The following is a 23,728-nucleotide window of genomic DNA, read 5'->3' as shown; positions in this document are numbered from 1 at the left end:
AAAGCCTTTGAATGTGTGGACCACAAGAAGCTGGAAAATTTTTAAAGAGATGGGAATACCAGACCACCTGACCTGCCTCCTGAGAAACCTGTATGCAGGTCAGGAAGCAACAATTAGAACTGGACATGGACCAACAGACTGGTTCCAAGTTGGGAAAGGAGGACAACAAGGCTGTCTATTGTCACCCTGTTTATTTAACTTATATGCAAAGTACATCATGAGACACTCTGGGCTGGATGAAGCACAAGCTGGAATCAAGATTGCCGGGAGAAATATCAATAACCTCAGATATGCAGATAACACCACCCATATGGCAGAAAGTGAAGAGGAACTAAAGAGTCTCTTGATGAAACTGAAAGAGGAGAGTGAAAAAGTTGGCTTAAAGCTCAACATTCAGAAAACTAAGATCATGGCATCTGGTCCCATCATTTCACGGCAAATAGATGGGGAAACAGTGGAAATAGTGGTAGACTTTTTGGGGGGGGGGCTCCAAAATCACACAGATGGTGACTGCAGCCATTAAATTAAAAGACAGTTACTCCTTGGAAGGAAGGTTCTGACCTAGAGAGCATATTAAAAGGCAGAGACATTACTTTGCCAACAAAGGTCCATCTAGTCAAGGCTATGGTTTTCCCAGTAGTCATATATGGATGTGAGAGTTGGACTATAAAGAAAGCTGAGTGCTGAAGAATTGATGCTTTTGAACTGTGGTGTTGGAAAAGACTCTTGAGAGTCCCTTGGACTGCAAGGAGATCCAACCAGTCCATTTGAAAGGACATCAGTCCTGGGTGTTCATTGGAAGGACTGATGCTGAAGCTGAAACTCCAGTACTTTGGCCACCTGATAAGAAGAACGGACTCATCTGAAAAGACCCTGATGCTGGGAAAGATTGAAGGCAGGAGGAGAAGGGGACGACAGAGCATGAGATGGTTGGATGGCATCACCGACTCAATGGACATGGGGTTTAGGTAAACTCCAGGAGTTGGTGATTGACAGGGAGGCCTGGAGTGCTACAGTCCATGGGATTGCAGAGTCGGACACTATTGAACAACTGAGCTGAAGTGATCACATTATTTCAAATCAACTCTACTCAAATATAAAAAAATAAATTTAAAACTGTAAAATAAAAAGACTTCTTGAATGTAAAAAAGAAAAAAAAACCAACAACGGTACAGGCTGCCACCACTTCCCACTCATTGAATACCTAAAACTAAATACCATATGATACAAATGCCATAGAATACATGGGCAACTAAACTCTTAAAATAGGTTATTGGGAATACAAAGTGATGCAGTCAGTTAGAAAGCTTCTTAAATATTTAAACATAGACTCACACGTGACTCACCAGTCTCACTTCTAGACATTTACACAACAGAGGTTAAAACATATGTTCACACTTAAAAACTGTACTGGTTTTAAGTTCTCCAAGCATAATACCCCTGAAATAGAAACAACCCACTGACAGCAGATAACCCCACTGACAACTCCTTGGATCAAATCGTGATTCATCTTTATGATGTAATACTGTATCCAAAGGTAACATCAAGCTATACGTACAGCAACAGAGACACACTTCAGATGCCAAATGCTAGGGGAAATGTCTGACTAAGGTGACCACAGACTATACGCTTCCACTTACATTTTAGAAAAGGCAAAACTACATGAACAGAAAATAGGTCAATGTTTTTCTAGATATAGGCGAAAAGGGAAGTGGCAAATACAGCTTTGGGGGTATAAAAATGTTCCTTATCTTGACTGTTATGGTGGTCACCTGGTGTAGTTTGCAACAACCTAGGGAACTAAACATTAAAGTGAATCTGACTCTATGCGAATTAGGAAATTTAACTTTCAATGAAACTTAATTTTAATTTAAAGTTAAAAAATAAAGCAACTTTGATACTCATCCCTAACCCTACCATTGAATGAACAACATAGTAGGAGAAAGAGGAAAAGTCATAACTTCAGACCAGGACAAATTATTTCAATACTCATTCTAGGCTCTTTTTTGCCTTGTTTACCTGTGTTTAATCAACATCCATACATATGTTACTTGATAACAGAGTCTCGATATAATGAGCCAGGAATGAGATGATGCACAAGGGTGCGTTTTTAAGTGAAAGGGCTTTGATTTCTCCTAGACGTATTAGACGATTCCTCCCACCATAATCAACTACAAAACTAGGCAACATAGACAATGGGCTTTAGCTATGGCTAATATCAGCCCAGGTCAGCAAGGCTTGGAAGAATTTTACTCAGCCTGCCTCAGAACAATCTCCTACCCAGGTGCAGAGAGGTTGGGTTGAGTGAGCAGAGCCCAGGAGTGTTACTGAGCAGAGGAGGCAGAAATCAAGGTGCAGATCCGCTGGAGCATGTGTGGCAGGTACGGAAGAGCGCTTAGCTATGGAGAAAAAGCAGCAGGGTGGGGGGATTCCCCTTAGATTATTGGCTACAGGCTGAGGTCTAAGTGAGCAGAGCAGAATCTCTGAGGGCTCATCAGGCAGCACCTAACAGGCATCCAAGCAGAGTGAGGATGCTTGAAATTGAACGTCACTGCTTAAGCCTCTTGCCATGGGATGCTGGTTCCCTGGCCCTTTCATATTGAAAAGATGCTCCTTACTCTAATACATCTAATTAATGTTAATTAATGCATCGCTACTTACTCTAATACATCGTTAATGCCTCGACACACACCTGAAACGCTGAGCTGCTGTATTCACAATTAAAACAGAAATTTCAAACTACTTGCTTATCACTCTATTTAAAATATTAAAATAGACTGAATAGAAGTGCAAACAACACAATTTCATGAAAATAACTGTTTTCCAAAACAAAGCTTAGGAGTGGTAATGTCATATATTTTTGCAAATAACTTAAATGTCCAGCTAAATAGAAGTCAGTTGGATTCTCAGAACTGCCTTCTTTTATCTCTGATCAAATATATTGTTCAGTAGAAGTATATGCTGAAAAATATGGCTTCACACTGCTGTGTGGCTTTAAAGGGAGAAATATTCTTATCCTTCCCTATTATCTTTGCATATTCTTCTTTGGTTATACATTCCAAATGAAAAATCTTTTTTTTTTCCCCTCTAATAGAGACTATTTGCAAAGGGCAAGCTCTGACTATATCGATGAATTGATCTTTTCCCCATGGCTGGTTTTGTAACATGAGTAAGCATCCTCATTTATAAAACATAATTTCAGTGAATTATGGTTATCTTGCAAACGTTGACACATTTCATTATACAATGTTAAAACAAACTACATTCTTAGTATCTCAATGGATCTCACGAGAAGCATTTTAAGTTTTGGGAAAATGTCACATCTCTGGTTGAAGATTAAAGTTTTCCTAAACATCCTCTCCCTTTTTTGTTCCAAATAACTCAAGTTATGTAAGTAAAAGCAAATACTGTCAGTTTTTTCTTTGGAGTGACAGATCCGACTCACTTGGTTCATTGTTTAGAAACTCAGCAAAATACACGAGTTTGAATAGATGTAATTTGTCTTTCAGTCACTCTTAAGTTGCCTCGTGGTCCATGAAAAGGGCGTGCCTGGTTCAGTTTTAAAGTTAGTCTCCTCGTGCTCTCCCTCTGAAAATGTCGCTCTTCAGAATTCAGCGCAACTGCTCTACGCTTCACATTTTGCCATACCCAAAATTCATAATCATACTCAAAGGTTCAGGATTTAATAAAGCTAGTAACTTAGGCTGCTTGATCCAGGACATTCACAAATAAAATTGTCTTTGTAAAAAAATTAAAGCGTACAGATTTGAAATATACTTACTAGCACATGTTGGTGCCACTAACTTAACTGATCTTAAGGTAGTATCAGATCAACCATTGATTTTGCACATTTTTTATAAGTGTCAACATTAGGAAAAAAGTGATAAAAAATGTACACACATTATGTTTATGAAAATGAGCTTACATTTATAGATGCCCTGAAAGCATATTTGGAGAAGGAAATGGCAACCCACCCTGGTATTGCTTGGAGAATCCCATGGACAGAGGTGCCTGATGGGCAACATCCCATGGGGTAACAGTGAGTCCGACATGCCTGAGTGACAAACACTTCATTTCAAAGCATATTGGAGACCGCAAAAGTCAGCAGACTGCATTTGGGAACAGATCCATTTAAAAACTACTTAAGATTCATCCTAAAAAAACTCTAACATATATTTACTATAGGAAGTTGAAGGTTTAGCATGATCCATACAAGGATTTTTCTGCATGTCTATAATCATTACAATGTAAGTATAATCATTTATTGTTCATTTATGTAGAGAGTATTTTGCCTTTCTGTGCTTATTACTATTTTCAAGTCTTAGTGCTCAGAACTCACCATTCCTTTAATCTTTTCCTTCACCATTTTTGCCTTATTTCTTATCTCTACTATTTTAAGTTCTGTGCAATGTAAATATTCTCCATCCATGGAATTAGAAGTATATTAATTTTTTCACCTAATATTCTAAGGTCTTAATCCCCTTTACTTGATATTCCTCAATTCCATTTTGTTTTTTGTTTAATGAAAAACTCTAGACTTTCCCCACAACACAGGCTTTACCACACTGGGCTTCCTTTTGATTTACAGAATAACTTTTTGTATCTTTCTGTTGCATTCAGTATCCCACACACTCTCCATGGTGTGAATGATTGCATTTTCTGATCAATTTATAAATGCAAATTATTCTGCTAGAGACTAATATTTACTGAGTTCTTGCTGATTACTGACTTGCCTATGCACCAACAAATTCTCTACAACACAATGAATCTTTTTCATCCAGCGTTTACATGGGGGAAATGATGCCCTATGGAAGATCAAGGGAGGTGTTGTACTATGTAGTTGGAGTGTAGCAGAGCAAACATTTTATAGGATGACGTCCATCGAACATCATTGTACCAGAGCCATCATCTTTCTCTCAGCAGTGTGTTTAGTATAATTTTAGAGGAAAAAATAACACTTTTCAAAATTACAGTGAAATGCTCTGAGTTACAGTTACCCTATAAATTGATAGCTAATGAAATAAAGAATCACACATCCTTTTATTTGGTTATCAGTGGCTAGAAAATCTTCCTTTGTTACAAATTTTTTAGCACAACATTCATAAAAATTCACGAATCAATCCATCTGAACCATTTCTTTGCTGAAGAAATAGTCACATTTTCACAGTGAATGTGTGTCAGAACTAAACACAGTAAGGGAATCTTGAGTAAAATACAAAATATTGCTCCGATGTTGTAACACTGCACAGACTTAAGTCTTGATTAATTATAACTTTGTCATTTGATTGATAGTATCATAGTAGATCACACAGACCTTTTACCTTGAGGGCCTAAAACATGCAGACAAGAAGCACTTGTGAGTGAACATGTTAAAAATTCAATATTCATGAAGATCCACAACTGAAGATTGTTTCCATAGGTCTGGGGCATTTCCAGAGATCTATATTCTTTTAAAACCTGATATATATGTACATCATATTAAGAATCATTCTACTATGATAACAATTTAAATAATATCTGAAATATAATTAATTGTGTATCAAAGTGCACGCATGCTCAGTCACTTTCAGCCGTGTCTGGCTCTTTGTGACACCGTGGACTAGAGCCGGCCAGGCTCCTCTGTCCATGGAACTTTCAGGCAAGGATACTGGACTGAGTTGCCATTCCCTTCTCCAGGGGACCTTCCCTGACTTAGAGATAGAACTCACCTGTCTTGTGTCTCCTACATTGTAGGTGGATTCTTTATGGCTGAGCCACTGGGGAAGCAATGCATATCAAAGTACTCTTTCTTAAACAAAAAGACTAAAGTAAATAATTCCTTCCATTTTCCTTTCAGGCACTAGAGCTTTCTTATATAGTTTGGAAGAAAGATTGTTGTTAGCAATAAAATCAGTATCCTATAACTAACTCTATTTTTAAAAGGCCATATCAGCTTGCTGCTCTAATATAAACATGGCCTGGGCTGTCAATAGCAAGCTAGGTGGGTTCTTATTTGCACACAGCAGGAAGATCTTTCCTGCTCATGCTGGGGTTCTCCTTTTATCTGTGGTCTAACTTTTTGCCTTTCCCTTTGGAATAAAAGTACACAGAAAGCCTTATCTGTACGTCATGCATGGACCCTGCTGCTGAACCCAGCACAGGTCACATAGTCAGGCCATCAGTATCAGAGATGGGGGATAACTTCAGACACTCCACCTGAACACAGTGGAAGGGAAGGAAGTTCATCCAATTTACTCATTTCTTCAAGATTATACAGGATGCCAAAAACTTTTCAAAAAGTTTTATTAAGAACTACAAACAATTTTCTCATATATAATCAAACTGAGGTATAGGCTGTAAATAAAAAATACAATGTCACATTTAGAATCATGACCAAGGAGAAAGTGGTTTGTCATTGTTATTTTTTTTTAATCATCAATAAAGCAAGAATTAATCATCACGATATATAGTTAGGAAGTCAGATAAGAATGGATAAATATTAGTGGATGAGATTAATAATCATGTGGAAGAGATAAGAGAGGCCCACTATGAGCTGATTGTATTTCCATGGACCACATCCTTTTAAAGCTGGCCTCCACTCATTCAGAACTTTCTGGCCCTGGGGTCACTTTTTAATTTTTAAACACATAAACTTTGTTTCATATATTTTCAGATTTTCATTCTACTTATATTTGCTTCCACATCGGTTTTGCCCTGCTACATTTGTCATTGGTTTAAATCTTAAATTGAGAGTAACACCTTTTATAGAGATCTACCAGGTCTAAATTCCTAAGACCCTCTCCTTCCTCTCATCTGTATCAATCAATCTTATTTTTCTTTATGGTTCTTTTCATCAAATGAAATAATCTTATGGAGACTGTGTTTCCTGTAACTTTATGAGACTAGGATTTTTGTTTACTGTTTTATCACCTAGAATAAATGGGACAAAGCAAGTGTTCAGATGATTTATTGAATTTTCATTAATGAGCAAAAAAGTACCATCTTTATTATGTTACTGTTACTTAGCATTTGTAAATTATATACAAAATAACTTATAAATTCACTATGGAATTATTTTGCTCATCTATATAATTTACAGATTAAAAAATTCTAATAATTTTCTGGTAACTATGGCTATTTTTATCAGAAATAAATCTGTTATAACTTTTGTGTGTGTGTGCTCAGTCATGTCCAACTCTTTGCTCCCTTATGGACTGTTGTCTGCCAGGCTCCTCTGTCCATGGGATTTTTCCAGGCATGAACACCGAAGTGGGTTTCTATTTCCTTCTCCAGGGGATTTTACTAATCCAGGGATCAAATCCACATTTCCTGCTTTTTTAGGTGGATTCTTTACTTCTTGAGCTACTGGGGCTTCCAAATTATACCTTTTGCCCAGATCAAATCAGTCTATTGCAATTTAACATAGTAGCTTTATTTTTCCAACAAAAAGATCAAAAAGTCTTCTCATTAACATTTAATAATATTTTATTAAATTTATCACTCAGTTCAGTTCAGTCGCTCAGTCGTGTCAGACTGTTTGTGACCCTATGGACTGCAGCACCCCAGGCATCCCTGTCCATCACCAATTCTCAGAACTTGCTCAAACTCATGTCCGTCAAGGCAGTAATGGCATTCAACCATCTCATCCTCTGTTGTCCCCTTCTCCTCCCACCTTCAATCTTTCCCAGCATCAGGGTCTTTTCCAATGAGTCAGTTCTTTGCCTCAGGTGGGCAAATATTGGAGTTTCAGCTTCAGCATTAGTCCTTCCAATGAATATTCAGGAATGATTTCCTTTAGGACTGACTGCTTGGATCTCCTTGCAGTTCAGGAGACTCTCAAGAGTCTTCTCCAACACCACAGTTCAAAAGCATTTATTACTACATGAAGAATAAAGGAAATACTAGTATAAACATAAGATTAAATGCTAAATTTTCTGTTGACTTATTCTAAAATTACTGCCACAAGTGAAACAAAATACACGTATTTTCATGTAGCTTGGAGACAAGGATTCAAAGAGATAGTTAGGGTCGTGAAATGAATGACACCTGTGAGTTCATGACACTGCATTTGCCAAAATTTGAATTTCAGAGCATAAAGAGTAAGCTATAACGTGTGTAATTAAAAATGTTTAAAGACGAATCTATCCATAAGATGTTACAGAAAAACCCAAACAAATTTTTTGGCATAGCCAGTATGCTCTTTGAGGGTGCTTACCCATCAGATAGAACTTCACTATTTTGACATTATGCCACTTCCCATCTCTTGCCTTTCATTATAGTGATATCTACTGTCCTTTCAAAATCCAAATTGTTAATAGATTTTGTGTTTAATTTTGTAAATTAATTTTATTTACAATTTCTAATTCAGTTTCAGAGAATCTATGTCTTAAAGAAAATCAAATATTTTTATTACACATGTTTCTTAGAAAAATATCTGACATAAATATGAACATGCCCTATATTTTTTGTTCATTCTTGTATCTAAAATAATACGATTGCTTTTTTTAAACACTTTTTCATTAGCCAAATTGTTGTTTTGTAACTTCGAGATACTCAGTAATTCATAAACTTAAACATTTTAGAAACTACTAAACACAAAAGAATACAGTAATGATTTAACTTATTTTGGTAGTTGTACTCTTTATTTTTCAAGTTAACTTCTTTATATTCTGTAAGATTAATTCAGCTGGTTGTTTAATAGATTGTTAGAAATAATCTGACCTATTTTCAGGAAATAAAAGTGAATTTCTATTTCATTGGGTGGCTATAAGAACTATAATGTGAATCCTATTAATGTTGCTTCTACAGCTAAGGACAGCTGTCCATTGATACATTGATAAGGTAGGAAATTTAAGTAATTACTCAGATATTTTAGGGAAAATAAAATGCTTCAAGTACAATACTAAAGATTTTGTTTAGGTATATTTGTTTTTCCTTTTTCATGGAAATAGAGATATAGAAAGCCTTCAGAACACATTTTGAATGCCTACCATATCTAGTTAGATCCAGTAAAATAAATTCCACTTTTTAAACAAATTTCTTACTCATAATGGAACTTTTTCTATGAATATATGGACCCCACTGGACAAGTACCTCAATCTTGAAATGTGTTTACAAATCTGGATTCAACTAAAAGTAGGTACTAGTATATGATGTGAACATGCAGCACCCAAGTATTAACTCCACATCTGGCCACAGTGTATAAACTCCCTTATCCTACTTCCTGCATGAAGTTTACATTTTCACCTCTTGAGAGGTTCCTGATCTTCTGGTGTGCCTTGGAAAATAGTATGTGTATTACTCAATATCCAAGTGGGGATTATTTTTCAAGAGAGACACCTTAGTGAGAAACACTGTCTATGACAATGCAGGAGAAGTGAGGTGGGGTACCAGGACACCAAAGGAATCTGTGCTCAATGTTTTATACAACGTAACACAACATACAAAATGTCAACACAAAAACTTCCCAATTTTCCATTCATTACACAAAATGTACACACTAATTTGAAAAGTAAGACAGTTGAGCATTAATTTTGTGTTAGATATAAGGTTTTCTGAAAACATATTCATGTTTATAATGTTTTAAAAGACTGCTGTCACCATGCTCCGTCAGGTCTGACTCTGTGACCCCATGAACTGCAGCCCGCCAGGCTCCTCTGTCCTTGGGATTCTCCAGGCAAGAATACTGCAGTGGGTTGCCATGTCCTCCTCCAGGGAATCTTCCCCACCCAGGGATCAGAACCCAAGTCTCCCGCATTGTGGGTGGATTCTTTACTGTCTGAGCCACCAGGAAAGCCCAAGAATATTGGTGTGGGTAGCCTATCCCTTCGGAGAAGGCAATGGCACCCACTCCAGTGCCCTTGCCTGAAAACTTCCGTGGACGGAGGAGCCTGGTGGGCTGCAGTCGGACACGACTGAGCGACTTCACTTTCACTCTTCACTTTCATGCACTGGAGAAGGAAATGGCAACCCACTCCTGTGTTCTTGCCTGGAGAGTCCCAGGGACGGGGGAGCCTGGTGGGCTGCCGTCTGTGGGGTCGCACAGAGTCAGACACGACTGAGGTGACTTAGCAGCAGCAGCAGCAGCCTATTCCTTCTGCAAAGGATCCTCCTGACCCAGGAGTCAAATTGAGGTCTCCTGCGTTGCAGGTTGCATTTACCAGTTGAGCTACCAGGAATTGATAACACTATATCTCAGAAAACATACTATATGATTATTTTATTTATAAAGCTTAAAAATTGCAGAATCTAGAAGAAAATATTAAAAGCTTGCAGAATTTAATTTGTCAAAGGGGCCATCATTTATATTTGATAAAAGTATTCCTGTATTTAGGAAACATAATTATAGATAGATGAGACATGGTAGGGATCTTGTAAAAAGAATGGCATCATATTGCTTGCTATTATTGGCAAAAGTTGTATTTTCCTATTTTTAGCATGACAGATAAAAGGGTATTTCTCAAGTATTAAATTGCCTTTTACTATAATTTTTCACCTTGAAGTCAATCCACAATACATGCTTTATCACAAATCAAATGATTATATATTTTCGGGTGTCTCTCTGAGCTCTTTATTCTTTCACTTTTTCTCTATTTCAGTCCCATTATAATGTCTTCAAAATTATTACTGATTCTATTTGAGAATCTCTTCATCTTTCTGATTCTAGGACAATATATTGGTTATTTTTATCCTTTATTCCGCTGTATATATTTTTGTCAAACTTAACCACAAAAATTTTTGGTTTTCTATAGATTTTATAGATTAAGAAATATTGATCTGTATGATACAGTCTTATTCACAAAGCTGTTATATGCCTCCAATGACTTATGTTTGTAATATATACACCATATAATTTTATAATTTTCCTCAATATAAAATGTATATTTTGTTGTAATTTATAACTACTCTCAATATTAACTAATTTTTGGATATTGAAAAAGAAACCTAAAATTGTATTCATCTGCTTGTTTACAGTATATGAAAATGTAAATAAGAAAGTTGATTTTTAAAAATACAGAAAAGTTGCAGAACTTTTCTAATTCTGATTACTGATCTCTAATTTATGCTGGGTTTCTGCATAATCATAATAATGTAAATAAGTTTTCAGCTTTCTATTTAATCCTTTTTCTCATACTGATTCACTGAACATATATATACCCATAAATACATTTGATGAAGGACTTGCTTCTAATATCACACTACCAATTATTAATAATGTTTGCTATCATTTTGATTTTATGTATCTTCATTTATTACAAAAATAATGAGTGTCTAATACATAAACTTCAATAATGCAATCAAAAGCAAGAGGACTGTGTTAATGGTTCAGTACTCTTGAAGTGAGTAAGGACAATTCAATTAACTTGATATTTTCTATATTTTATATCATGTTTTTTTCCTTCTAATTGGTCTGAATTAGATTTCTCATAACCTTTTTTGTTGAAGTATAGCTTATTTATAATATTAGTTTCAGGTGTACAACATAGTGATTCAGTATTTTTATAGTTTATACTCCATTTAAAGTTATTACAAGGTAATGGCTCTATTTCCCTGTTATTACGTCTCATTTTCATTTCTGTTTTAATTTATGCCTGCCTTTTCTTTTTTCTTTCTAAATTTTATAACAGATCAGTCATTCTTACCAGTGATTTTGTGAAGCAGGTTTGGCACTGGTTTTATTTTTTTATTTTTATTTTTTTGTGTAATAAAGTTTTATTAAAGTATAAAGGAGATAGAGAAAGCTTCTGACATAGGCATCAGAAGGGGGCAAAAGAGTACCCCCTTTGCTAGTGTTAGCAATGGAGTTATATACTCTCCAATTGGCATTGGTTTTATACTGTGAGATTATAGTCTTTCCCGGGTAAGTTCTAACTTATGTTTGTTGAATTTACTTAACTTTTTAATCTAAATTCTGTAGTTTCTTAGTTCACTAATTTTCTGGTTATTTATTTCAAGGCAACTATTATTATCATGTTAGAATCCAAACTGTTTTAGCTGTATTCTTTATTTTTTTCTCAATCTTAATTATGTTAGAAGGAAAACCATAATTACTATATATTAACAAACTTTTTGTTTCATTTCTTAATTTCATGCCATATAGAATTTTTTTTTATTTTTTGAAAAATGGATTCCTAGTTTGTTTGGTCTGTATATCACCAATGTTTGAAAAGTATAAATTTTTTTGTAATTCTTTAAGAGATTTTACGGATGACCACAAAAAATTCTATTTGTATGTATTGTATAAAATGTGTAACCTTGCATTTATATTTTTATGTGTTTAGTGCTATTTTGTATTTGACCATTAAATTATTACAGGGTTTACATTAATATATCTCAATGAATTATGGATTTACCTGTTTTTCCTTTTCATATTTATATAATAAAGCTCAATTACTAGGGGACATGTAAGTTTGAAATTGTTTTAACTTATGGATTTAATTTTTTTATGAAGTGATTATTTCATTTATCTCTAGTGATGCTGCCTTGAATAAATGTTATTTTGTCTGATAATTTACTCACATAAGAGAACTACATGTTAATATTGTATCAGAATTTAATAAATAACAGCTGGTGATGAGACAGAAAGCCATTAATACATATTATTTAAAATGCTGATTAACTGTTAAAAGAAACAATTATTGTATTATGGGATAGGACTTTTACACAGACTAGTATCTCTAATTTACTAGGTAGTCTAATTTTTCCCTTTAATGTATTATATTGTTACTGTCATCTATACACTGTTGAATTTCTCTTTTTTATAAATTCTAATTATATTCTGTGAACTCCTTTTATTTATCTAAATGTCCTTTGGACATTGTGCATGTTTTATTTTACAATACAGTATATAATTTTTCTAAAATTGCTTCTTTTCAGCATCATTTTCAGTTTATTATTTATCTTCCAAGATCTACACACTGATGATTTTTCATCTTCCTTTATACATTTATATGCTATTCAAACTCCAAACTCATTTGTAATAAGGATGTATCATTTTCCTGCCTATTCTATTCAATTTCCTCTCACCATTTAGAGATGTCTCCGTAGAACAGGATGAAGGATTCCCTGACTGAAGGTAAATGAGAGTTCAAAAACTATAGTTCACATCCTCAAGTCAGAAAACCAGTGAATAGGCATAGGAATTATTATTTAGTGTCCACAGTCATACACTCGAAGTAGCCTTCCCTTAACTCTTATTTCCCTCTGCATCTTTTTGCAGAATCTATTGATCACATAAAAGCACCTGTCTTTACTAACAAGGAAATTTCTATACTAAGGATCCTGTAGAAAATGCAGATTTCAAAGCAAGTAGTTCTCAGTCTCAGATTGGGAACTAATAAAATTGCGCATATTTGATTATAAATGAAACTGTTTTCAAACAAAATATGTTGAAAAGTTAAAATAAATACTTTTAACTTTGTGAGTGTATGAAGTTTTTTCAAATACAAAATAATTCTATAAGAAACAATAATTCAACTAACAGCTTTTTGATTGAAATATTCAATAGTCAAATCTGTAGCAATATGGTTTCATTTTGTTTTTGCTTTTTTTTTTTCCTTTTAAAACCCTCAAAAAAATAAGTTTTAATTTCTACGTAATGCGAGTGTCTGTGTAAGCATCTATCTAATTTCTATGGTACTGACTCTGGCTCCTGAAACCTACGTTTGCATTTCTTAGAAAGGGAAGCTAATTGTGATACTGTTTCAGCTTCATATATTTTCTGTCAAAAATCATTAATTTGTGAATCTTTAAAGGACCTTAGTTTCTTCCTGAAGCTTTTTGGTGTTAGATAATGTATTTTTAACTGAACTAATTCACCATATTTGTTGCCTCCTGATTCCTGGGTAGGTAGGTGTACTTTTACTAATCTGAAGTGCAGGGAAAACTCCTTACATCAACCTCACATTTTTTCTGTTCACAATTACTGTCCATGTCTGGCTCCTTTTGTGCTAAATGTGTGGTTGAGAATGTATTTTCCTTTTTGGATCTCTGAGCCCACTTTCCACCAAGGTACTGTTATAAATTTTGTTATTTACACACCCATTTACCATTTAGAATCCCAAGCAAAATGTCACAGGATACGATTTTGTAGGTATGGAGTCATCTTCTGAGTATGATTAAGAGTTCTAATGTTTAAATATCTTTGACTTATTTTAACATACAGAGTGGGTTGTGGTGGTGTTACTCAGTATACTTAGGTTGAGGTCCTAGGGGAAAAAAAAAGTGAAAATCACTTACTCTTAGGTTCAAAGACTATGGCACAATTTCTGAAAGCTTGTGGCAAAATACCAATTGACTCAGTTGTTTCATTTAAAGATAATTCTTCTGGAAGAGAATAAAGAGAATTGTTAACAAATGAAAAGAGTAGGAAAGATGGAAAAAATTCAAAATAGTAAATTGTAAAATAATTATTGAACAAATGTGTTTGGATGAAATTATTAGGTCTGCTTAGGACTTCCCTGATGGCTCAAGAGGGTAAAGCATCTGCCTACAATGCGGGAGACCCAGGTTCGATCCCTGGGTCAGGAAGATCCTCTGAAGAAGGAAATGGCAATCCACTCCAGTACTCTTGCCTGGAAAATTCCATGGACGGAGAAGCCTGGCAGGCTACAGTCCATGGGGTTGCAAAGAGTTGGACATGACTGAGCGACTTCACTCACTCACTGATGATTATATTAAATATCATTAGGGGATATAAGTGATAGCAAATAATTCAATGGTGTTAACTAGTTTGAACTGTGATGGTAAACACCATTCCCTGGTGGCTCAGATGGTAAAGAATCTGCCTGCAGTGTAGGAGACCTGGGTTTGATCCCTGGGTCCGGAAGATGCCCTGGAGGAGGGCATGGCTACCCACTCCAGTATTCTTGCCTGGAGAATCCCATGGACGGAGGAGCCTGGTGGGCTACAATCCACGGGGTCACAAAGAGTCAGACATGAGTGAGCATGCCAATTTGCTTTGGGGAACGTTTTCATCTTCTCCTTCTAATCTTGCCTTTAAGCCTTTAATTTTATGTGCAGAGAAAACACTTATCCATTTTGTTTTCTGATTTTTAAAGATTTTTGTAGCATATGTTCCCAGAAGAGTACCCTCCATCCACAATATCATCTTCCTGTGATAAATATTTGATCATACTTGAGATGGAAGCATTAGCTCACCTCGAAACACATGAAGATTTAATTAGAACACTGGGGCCAATATAGGCAACACAGAATCAATCTCCACTGACCAAGGAGGCCTCGATATTTCTCCTCAGCTTGACTGAACTTGATACAGGCTTCTTTCTGCCTAAAGCTCCCTGACCTCCCTGACCCACTGGCCACTGAGTCCAGATGACCTATCACACATGTCTCCACCGTTTTCTTAGACACTGTTCATTAGCAAACTTGGAATCCTGTATTCTTTTTCTGCCCTTTTGTGATATGAATCTTCTCTAACGCCTACTGCAACTTCACAATCCTGGAATATTGCTCTCAATGATCTGGGAGCCATATCTTTGAAATACTGGATTTGCCCAAAAGTTCATTCAGGTTTTTCCAAAGGAACCTTTGGGCTGACCCAATATAATCATGAAGACATTGCCCATCCCCCAGTTTCTCTGGAAGGGTTGGACCCTAACTTCCTTGGAAGTCTGGTTCCAAGTTTCAAAACTATCTCCTGTCACAAGGAAGTAAAAACCAGTTAGAAAATACAGATGGACTATAATCACCCAGATTTCCACCACCCCCCCCCCCACTTTCCTTCCATATCGCTGTCCTGTACTGACATAATTTTGAGGAATCAAGGTATTGGCTGTTCTTTATTACTACACTTGTTTTAATTTTTAGAAATTTCAATATGCATGTGTGTTTCAGTTAGATGTTGCAGTATAACTAACAACATCTGAGCTCAGCTTACCATAACACTGTTTGTCAATGATTAATCTATAGTTTTAATGGGTGCTGCTTCCAGTATCATCCGGGATCATTCACCTGCCAGAGGGTAGTTGTGTTGATGTGACTAGGTTCTTTCACTTGATCTAGTTGCTTGGGATCTTTTTCACAGTCAGCTAGTGAAGGACAGAAATGACTCATCCACTTTCCATGGAATTTCACATTTCTATAAGTAGTCAAGTAATGACAAGCTTTATACACAGCCAAAGATGTTCTCAAGGCAACCAAACAGAATAAAGAGTAAACCATGAGCACACTCATGCATAAAAGGCAGCCCAAAATGTGCTTTTGTCTAATCCAGAGATGAAACAATCTGGAAACACTGCTTTGGTCAAAGAAAGTTAAATCATGATCATAAAGTAAGTCCAGTGGACTAGAACGTTATGGAGAAAAACCATACACAGAGGAAAGTCATTCATTATCAACTGGTAGATTAATCTTTCAACATCGTAATCACTCAGTTTCCTGAACTCTTTTAAATAACTTGTTTCATCCGACTTCTCCTAATTACAATCAAGATTAAGTGTCAAAGAGGAAAAACCAGTAGAAATAATCCATCCATTCAAATACAATCCAATGAGAGGACAAAAATCTAGCTTTTTAATCTATGCCAATATAAGTATTAAGTCTGTCTCCCAATTAAAATTACATAACTCTTCACTATAGAACAATGTTAATAGATGGAGAATAGAAAGTCTTGCCTACTCCCTTTTCCAACATGAACATAAAAGATGATCTTTATATGATCATCACTTTCAGTTCATTTCTGAAAATACTCCACTCATGTGGATTTCAAACTCTAGTAAAAAGTACTAATTAGATAAAAGTATATGTTGATATGGGCTTCCCAGGTGGTTCAGTGGTAAAGGATCTGCCTGCCAATAAAAGAGCCACAGGAAATGCAGGTTGGATCCCTATGGTGGGAAGATTCCCTGGAGGAGGTCATGGCAACCTACTCCAGTAATCTTGCCAGGAGAATCACATGGACAGAGGAGCCTGGCAGGCTGAAATCCATGGAGTGGCAAAGAGTCAGACACAACTTATTGACTGAAAAACAACATATGGACATGTATTAATACATTGATATGTAAGAATATGTCCTACTTGTGACCCTATCTCCGATACTGCACTGGAGGAATCATATTGCTACAAGGAATCTGAGTTGCTTGTGTTTTCAGACACTCAAGGCATTTCCCTGACACAAGTCATCACCAGTTTTCTGCAGGGGGGGCTCTGTCTCAGAGCTTGACTTCTTTCCATCACTTACATTTCTGCTCAAATGTCATCTGTCAACACATACCCCTCCCAGGGTGCCCAGTAAAGTTTTACCTCCATTTTTTTTTTTTTTAATTCACAACACAATAATTCTAGCACATTTATTGGTTAGGTTGCTTTTTAAACTTAACTCCATTCTGTCCCACTCAATTGTACGCTGTATGAAGGCAGGGTTATTGTTTGCCCAGTTATTGCTTATTGACCAAAACAGAGGCTGATAGATGGTAGGGAGTCAGGGCATTACTGTGATCCAGGGCTTAAATAAAGGCTCACTTTGACTTAGTTAAATCTTACTATGTATAAAACAGCTTACTTGTCAGAACCTACTCTATAGCACAGAGAACCATCCTCAGTACTCTGCAATGACCTAAGTGGGCAATCCAAAAAAGAGGAGATATATGGGTACATGCAGCTGATTCACTGTGCGGTACAGCAGAAAACAACAGACATTGTAAAGCAAGGATATTCCAATGAATTTTTAAAAATTCTGTTGTCATCTTCAGGATCAGTTCCTTAAAAATCAAGTAAAGGCAGCACTTCATTGGGCCTGAACTTGTGCTTTATATTTTTGATGATCAAGACTATTACATCATAATTGAAATCATTTACCTGTTACAAAACTTAATATAACTAGTGTGAAAAAATATAAAAGAAAAGAGGCATTAAACCTATATTAACAGATGGAAACATATAGAAAAAGTGGCATATGGGAGCAAATAAATAATGCTGAGGACCAACAGTCATAAAATCAGAGATTTAAAATCAATTTTGTAGAACACAGATTACTTGTTACACGTACAAGTAATTAGTTTAATTATTTGCATTTAACTTAAAAATTACCCAAATGTTTTCTATGTGTAAAGAAGTCATTGAAACGATTTAATACTGATTAGCTGAGGTATAGTATCTGTATCAGTCAGTAGGTAGCCTCTTTGATTAAAAACTGGATGTTGGATTTTTCTTTGTGCATGTCTGAGAGAGAGAAAAAGAAAGAAAGCAATGTGAAAAGAAATAAACTCATCCTAGCTAATAAGGCATATTTGTTAAAGAGAAAAACTGAATTTTCCAATTAAATGATTCATTTAAGAGTTATAATCCATTTCTAGTATGCCAGTTGATTGGGGTGTATTATAACAATCTAAAAAAAAATTCTGAAAAGTGGTATATCACAATTAGTTAACTGTGAATTTAAATCAAAGTTTACTACTGAGTGATTAAATTTTACAAGCCTGTGACTATTTATTCAATCTTTTAATTACACTAATTACAAAGGATCTATATTTTGATGACAAAATTAAAACAACAGAACTTATTCTATCAACTTTTAAGTTAGCTACTGTAAAGTGTTTACTCATTAATTGAATTTTAATGACCTCAGGAAGGATGAATCTATTTTACCACACTTGTCTCCTCACTATTTCCTGTTAAATACATAATCTTCAACTTTGCAGCTTCTAGCTGCCCAGAACCAAAGGTACTTGCTTTTTTTCATTCCTGGTTTAGATGTTAAAGCATAAAACTAGACTCATATACAAATCAATAAACAAATTCTTTAATATAGATTTTTCCCTACTTACAACAACTATATCATTAATATATGATCAACTCTAAGAGTTTGCAGTTTAGAAAATAAGTATATACCCTAATCACCAATAGTTGATGACTTAATGAACACCAAATAAATAAGAAGGTATACCTATAAGTATTGGTGAAATTGCTTTTTGAATTTTGGTGTGATAATGTAACTACATACCGTGGCATATATAGACATAAATTTGACCTTTAATTTCTACAAATGCTAATATTTAATCAATTTGCCTAGATCGATGTTTATGAAGTTAGATTTCTTATGTGAAAGTTTAAGTGAAAAGTCGCTCAGTCGTGTCCGACTCTTTGAGACCCCGTGGACTGTAGCCCACCAGGCTCCTCCATCCATGGAATTTTCTAGGCAAGAGTACTGGAGTGGGTTGCCATTTCCTTCTCCAGGGGACCTTCCTGATCCAGGGATTGAACCCGGGTCTCCTGCATTGCGGGCAGACACTTTACCGTCTGAGCCATATAATGTTCGTGAAATCTATTATTCACAAATGTCATAAAAACATTTTCAGACAGGAGGCAAAATTAAAATTGTATAAATCAAGAATAGAGACTGGACTCAGGGAACAGTGACTGCCTTAAAATTGAAGAAAAACAGTAAATGATAAAAAACTGTTGTGTATTATCACAATTGTGCACAATATATTTATATGCTCTGAAATAAACATTTTTTTAAATATAATTTTTACTGGAAATTTAGAGTTTTCTTAAAGGAGCCAACTTTATATCATTTATTCTATGATACTAGAAAAATAGGCCAACAGAAAGAAAATTTAGAAAATCTAAAGCAATTAATTCCGAGGAATTATGTTATTTGTTTAACATTTTTATGAAGTAATTAGAATGCATTTGCAGCTAATATGAGATTCTGAATTTGGTTAGTTGTATCTTTAAAAGTAATACCTCAAGTAAAAGAAACTATCATAAAATTTTCCCCACATCTAAACAGCATGAAGTTTAAAAAATATTTCTTTGGCAGGAAGATTGTTAGCCAAAGTACAAAAAATTGTGCAGTTTCCAGGAAAATTAAATTTAGGAAGCATTTGTATAACTAAAATTTACAGGAAAATAGTATTGTTTTGCTATTTTGCATTTGTCATAGTACTCCTGTGTGTTTACGTTAAGTAGATCCTCAACATATTAACATAAAACATGGAATAAATTGACACCATCCAAAAAGTTTCATAAGCGAGAAAGCAGTAAGCCACGCTTTGTACTGACCTTTGTGACCTGTAACTAGCTCAGCAGTGCCCAGCTCTGCGTATTTACCAACATTAGCTCAGTTGCTAAAGAATCCACTGCAACACAGGAGACCCTGGTTGGATTCCTGGGTCGGGAAGATCCACGGGAGAAGGGATAGGCTACCCACTCCAGGATTCTGGCCTGGAGAATTGCATAGACTGTATCCATGGGGTCGCAAAAAGTCAGACACGACTGAGTGAATATCACTTTCACCATTAACAAGATGGTCTTTCTGTCTCCACTTCAAATATTGCCTTCTAATCTGCCACCGTCTTTCACCAGGATTAAGCTGCAGCCTCTTCTTTGATTTGGCCACATTCAGCCACCTACTCCATTTCCAATCCTCTCTCCAGGGTGTCACCTGAATTACAACATTAACCACAACCCTATTCCTCCCCCATGTAAAACTAGAAGCTGCCACATCTGCGGGTCTCATCTTTCCAATCACATGAGTCTTATTCGAGGCTCTTGAGTGTGCATTGCTCCTTCCTGCCTTTGCTAAAAGTTGATTGGCCATCTCTGGGCAGAAAGAGGGTATAATATGTGGCTTTCAACAATTAAATTCTGGACATTTTACTGTCTACAAAGACTGGCCTCACTCTTGACTTATGGTCTCTGAGTGGGAAGACCCTTTAATTGGGATATTTAGTTTGCTTTACCCTTAGAATTAGGAGAAACACAAAGTAACTTTGCTTTTTGAAATAAAATATTGTCAAACCTAGGGTTTCCCCTCCATTAACGCTGATCACACTAGGAGTCTTCAACAGCACTTAACTCTCTTGTAGCTGAGATGTGTCATTGACAATTTGAAACTGTAGTGGTTTGGTCAACCTGTTTTGTTTATTTATTTATTCTTTTTATACAGTTTACACTCAGACACACGAAAATTAGAGGATTTTTTTCAATATGTAAGATAAGAAAAGTTAATGTTACAGTGATAAGGAAAACCATGAATGTGGGACAATGGCAGCTACCTAAATCAAACATAAAAGAACTGTGGACTGTTAAGACAATAGCATTGAATAGATAAAACTAATCTTAATTTTTTTTCCCCATGTTTACCTAATTAGATAGTTGATTCTTATCTCTTTCAATTAATGCTGAGGATTGGGCTCAGGTTCAGATTAACTCTGTGATTTTCTAGTTTTCAGGGAAAAAATCAGTATCTAAAGAAAATTAACTGCCCAATAAATTGGAAAAAAGATGATTTCATCTGACTCTGCGACATTTGTGTGCATCTCTGCCTACTGCTCCATTGTTAGCTATTGGCTTAATATAACAAACTTTGGCTCTGTAAGAAGAGATGCAGGATGACTTTCCTTTCTGACAGTTTAAGTGTTATATTTGAACTTCTAAGGTGTGCAAGGAGTGATGTGTATGAGGAGGAGGCAGTTAGCAGGCTAGGCTTTAACATCCCCACTGGGACCTGGATCTCTGGCATCTGGGAACTGAATACAGAACAGGCACATTTTCCTGGATTGTCTGTCTGATATATAAATTGGACACAGTGAAGTTAGTATTTATTCTTCCTGATTTGGGGGGTCAGTAGAGCCTCCTGGTGGATGTTATCAAAAATCTCCTTCATTTCTGTTGAAATAGAGCAGACATATCAACATGTAAGCTAATCTACTTCTGGTTGAGAGTAGATGCTTTTCTTTTCAGGAGGCCAAAATTATTAGTATAATAGCAACATGAGTATCATCAACAGCTCTCTATCTAAATCCATCGGGAACATAAACTCCTCCAATGCAACATGACAGGAACTAGAAAGGCTGAACACAGACACCAGCTTTTTACGGTCCTCACTGTCCTACCTTTTCCCCAAACAATGTTTTATCACTTTAATTTGCAAATTTAAATCTTACATTTATTCTGTTAATTTTAAAAATATTTTTATATTGATGATATGGTAAGTGAAAGCATTTTCATACTTTATTTTTAGGTATTACATTAATAATGTATTTTCCTCAGTATTGCTTTGGCAACTCTGGGTCTTCTATGCTTCCATGCAAATTTTAGGATTATTTGTTCCAATTCTATTTTTAAAAATGTCATGGATAATCTGATAGGGATTGCATTAAATCCATGGATTGCTTTGGGTAGTAGAGCCCTTTATACACTTATATATCAAGTCTTCCAATCAAAGGACACAGGATATTTTTCAATTTCTATGCATTATTCTTTACTTCCTTGGTGAGGTTTATTCTTAAGTATTTTACTTTTTGACGCAATTATAAAAGGGATTGTTTACATCCTTTTCTGATATTTTACTGTGAGTGTATCATGCTTATGTTAAAGTGTGTTAATGTGCATTATTCAATATAGAAAAAAAATATGTCAACAATGTCAAGAGGCAAAGCCACCCTTCAGGGAAGAGATTGCAATTGTGTTATTTGAGTATAAAATATGCCCTATTTATTATCTTCCCTCCTTTAAAAATCTTCGTCTATTAATGTAATCAACTTTTATGCAACAATTTCAATTTTTACTTGGTGATATCATTAAAATAATTCTATTTAACTTTATGTCCTAGCTGTGTCAAACCAGCTTTACAAATACAGAAAAACATAGGCATGTCTTGAGTGTAATTTTTTTTTAATTCAAGATTACCTACATTCAGTCTTTATGTTTATACAGAAAGTTATGTTTTCAAAAGGCCTCAGAAATAAGTGTTCTATCACTGTTAAGTATAACAGATAGTTTAGGAATGTTATTACAAAATAAATCCCTCTTTCTTTGCTGTCTGACAGACAGCCAACCATGTGTAAATTACAATAATTCAGTCATCATAACCTTTTCAAGTAACTTCTGAAAGACATTTAATGTTAAAAAATAATATGTGTAGGAATATCTCAGAATAGAAAAGGTAAATGAGATGAACATGTGAAATAATATTTTTAAATAATATTATTGCAAATAGGAAAACTCACCATTAAAGGCTACCATACACTAAAGATAGGAAATCATCTGCACACAAATATGATAACACAGCTAGCAATCATGAGAAGAGGACAGTACAAACGCCAGACAATGGAGATGCATTTGAAGTTAAGAGACCAGCAACTTAGAACAATCTTTATATATAATACATATAAACTGCTATATCAAAACCTCGTGGTAACCACAAATATGATATAGGTATACACACAAAAAGCAAAACCAATCCAAACACAGAAAACAATAGAAAAAGATCAATGAAACTAAAAGCTGGTTCTTTGATCAACTTTTAACCAGATTGATCAAGAAGAATGGGAGAGGACTCAAATTGATAAAATTAGAAATGAGAAAGGAGAACTCACAAAGGACTGGACAGAAATATGAAAAGACCCTTGAGAGATTTAGTACAAGTAACCATGTGGTAATAAAATGGACCACCTGGAAGAAACAAACATTCTTAGAAAGGGACAATCTTGCAAGACTGAGTCAGAAAGAAAAGAAAATATGAACAAGCCAATCACAAGCACTGAAATGGAAACTGTGTTTTTAAAAACTTCCCATAAACATATTCCAGGACCAGATGGCTTCACAGATGAATTCTATCAAGCATTTATTTTTTAAGTGTGATGCAAAAGTAGTTTGTTATGATATCATTTATGTAAAATTAAGTAATATTTCCAGTAGAAATGATCAGCTACATCCTTGGGAATCTAGCATGTCACACAAAGGAATAAGTATTTTTGATAAAATAACACTTCAGTTATAG

Source organism: Muntiacus reevesi, chromosome 4 (genome assembly GCF_963930625.1).
Source record: "Muntiacus reevesi chromosome 4, mMunRee1.1, whole genome shotgun sequence".
NCBI classification, from domain to species: Eukaryota; Metazoa; Chordata; class Mammalia; order Artiodactyla; family Cervidae; genus Muntiacus; species Muntiacus reevesi.
The sequence above is the reverse complement of the archived record's forward strand: the minus strand, read 5'-3'. Positions refer to the sequence as shown.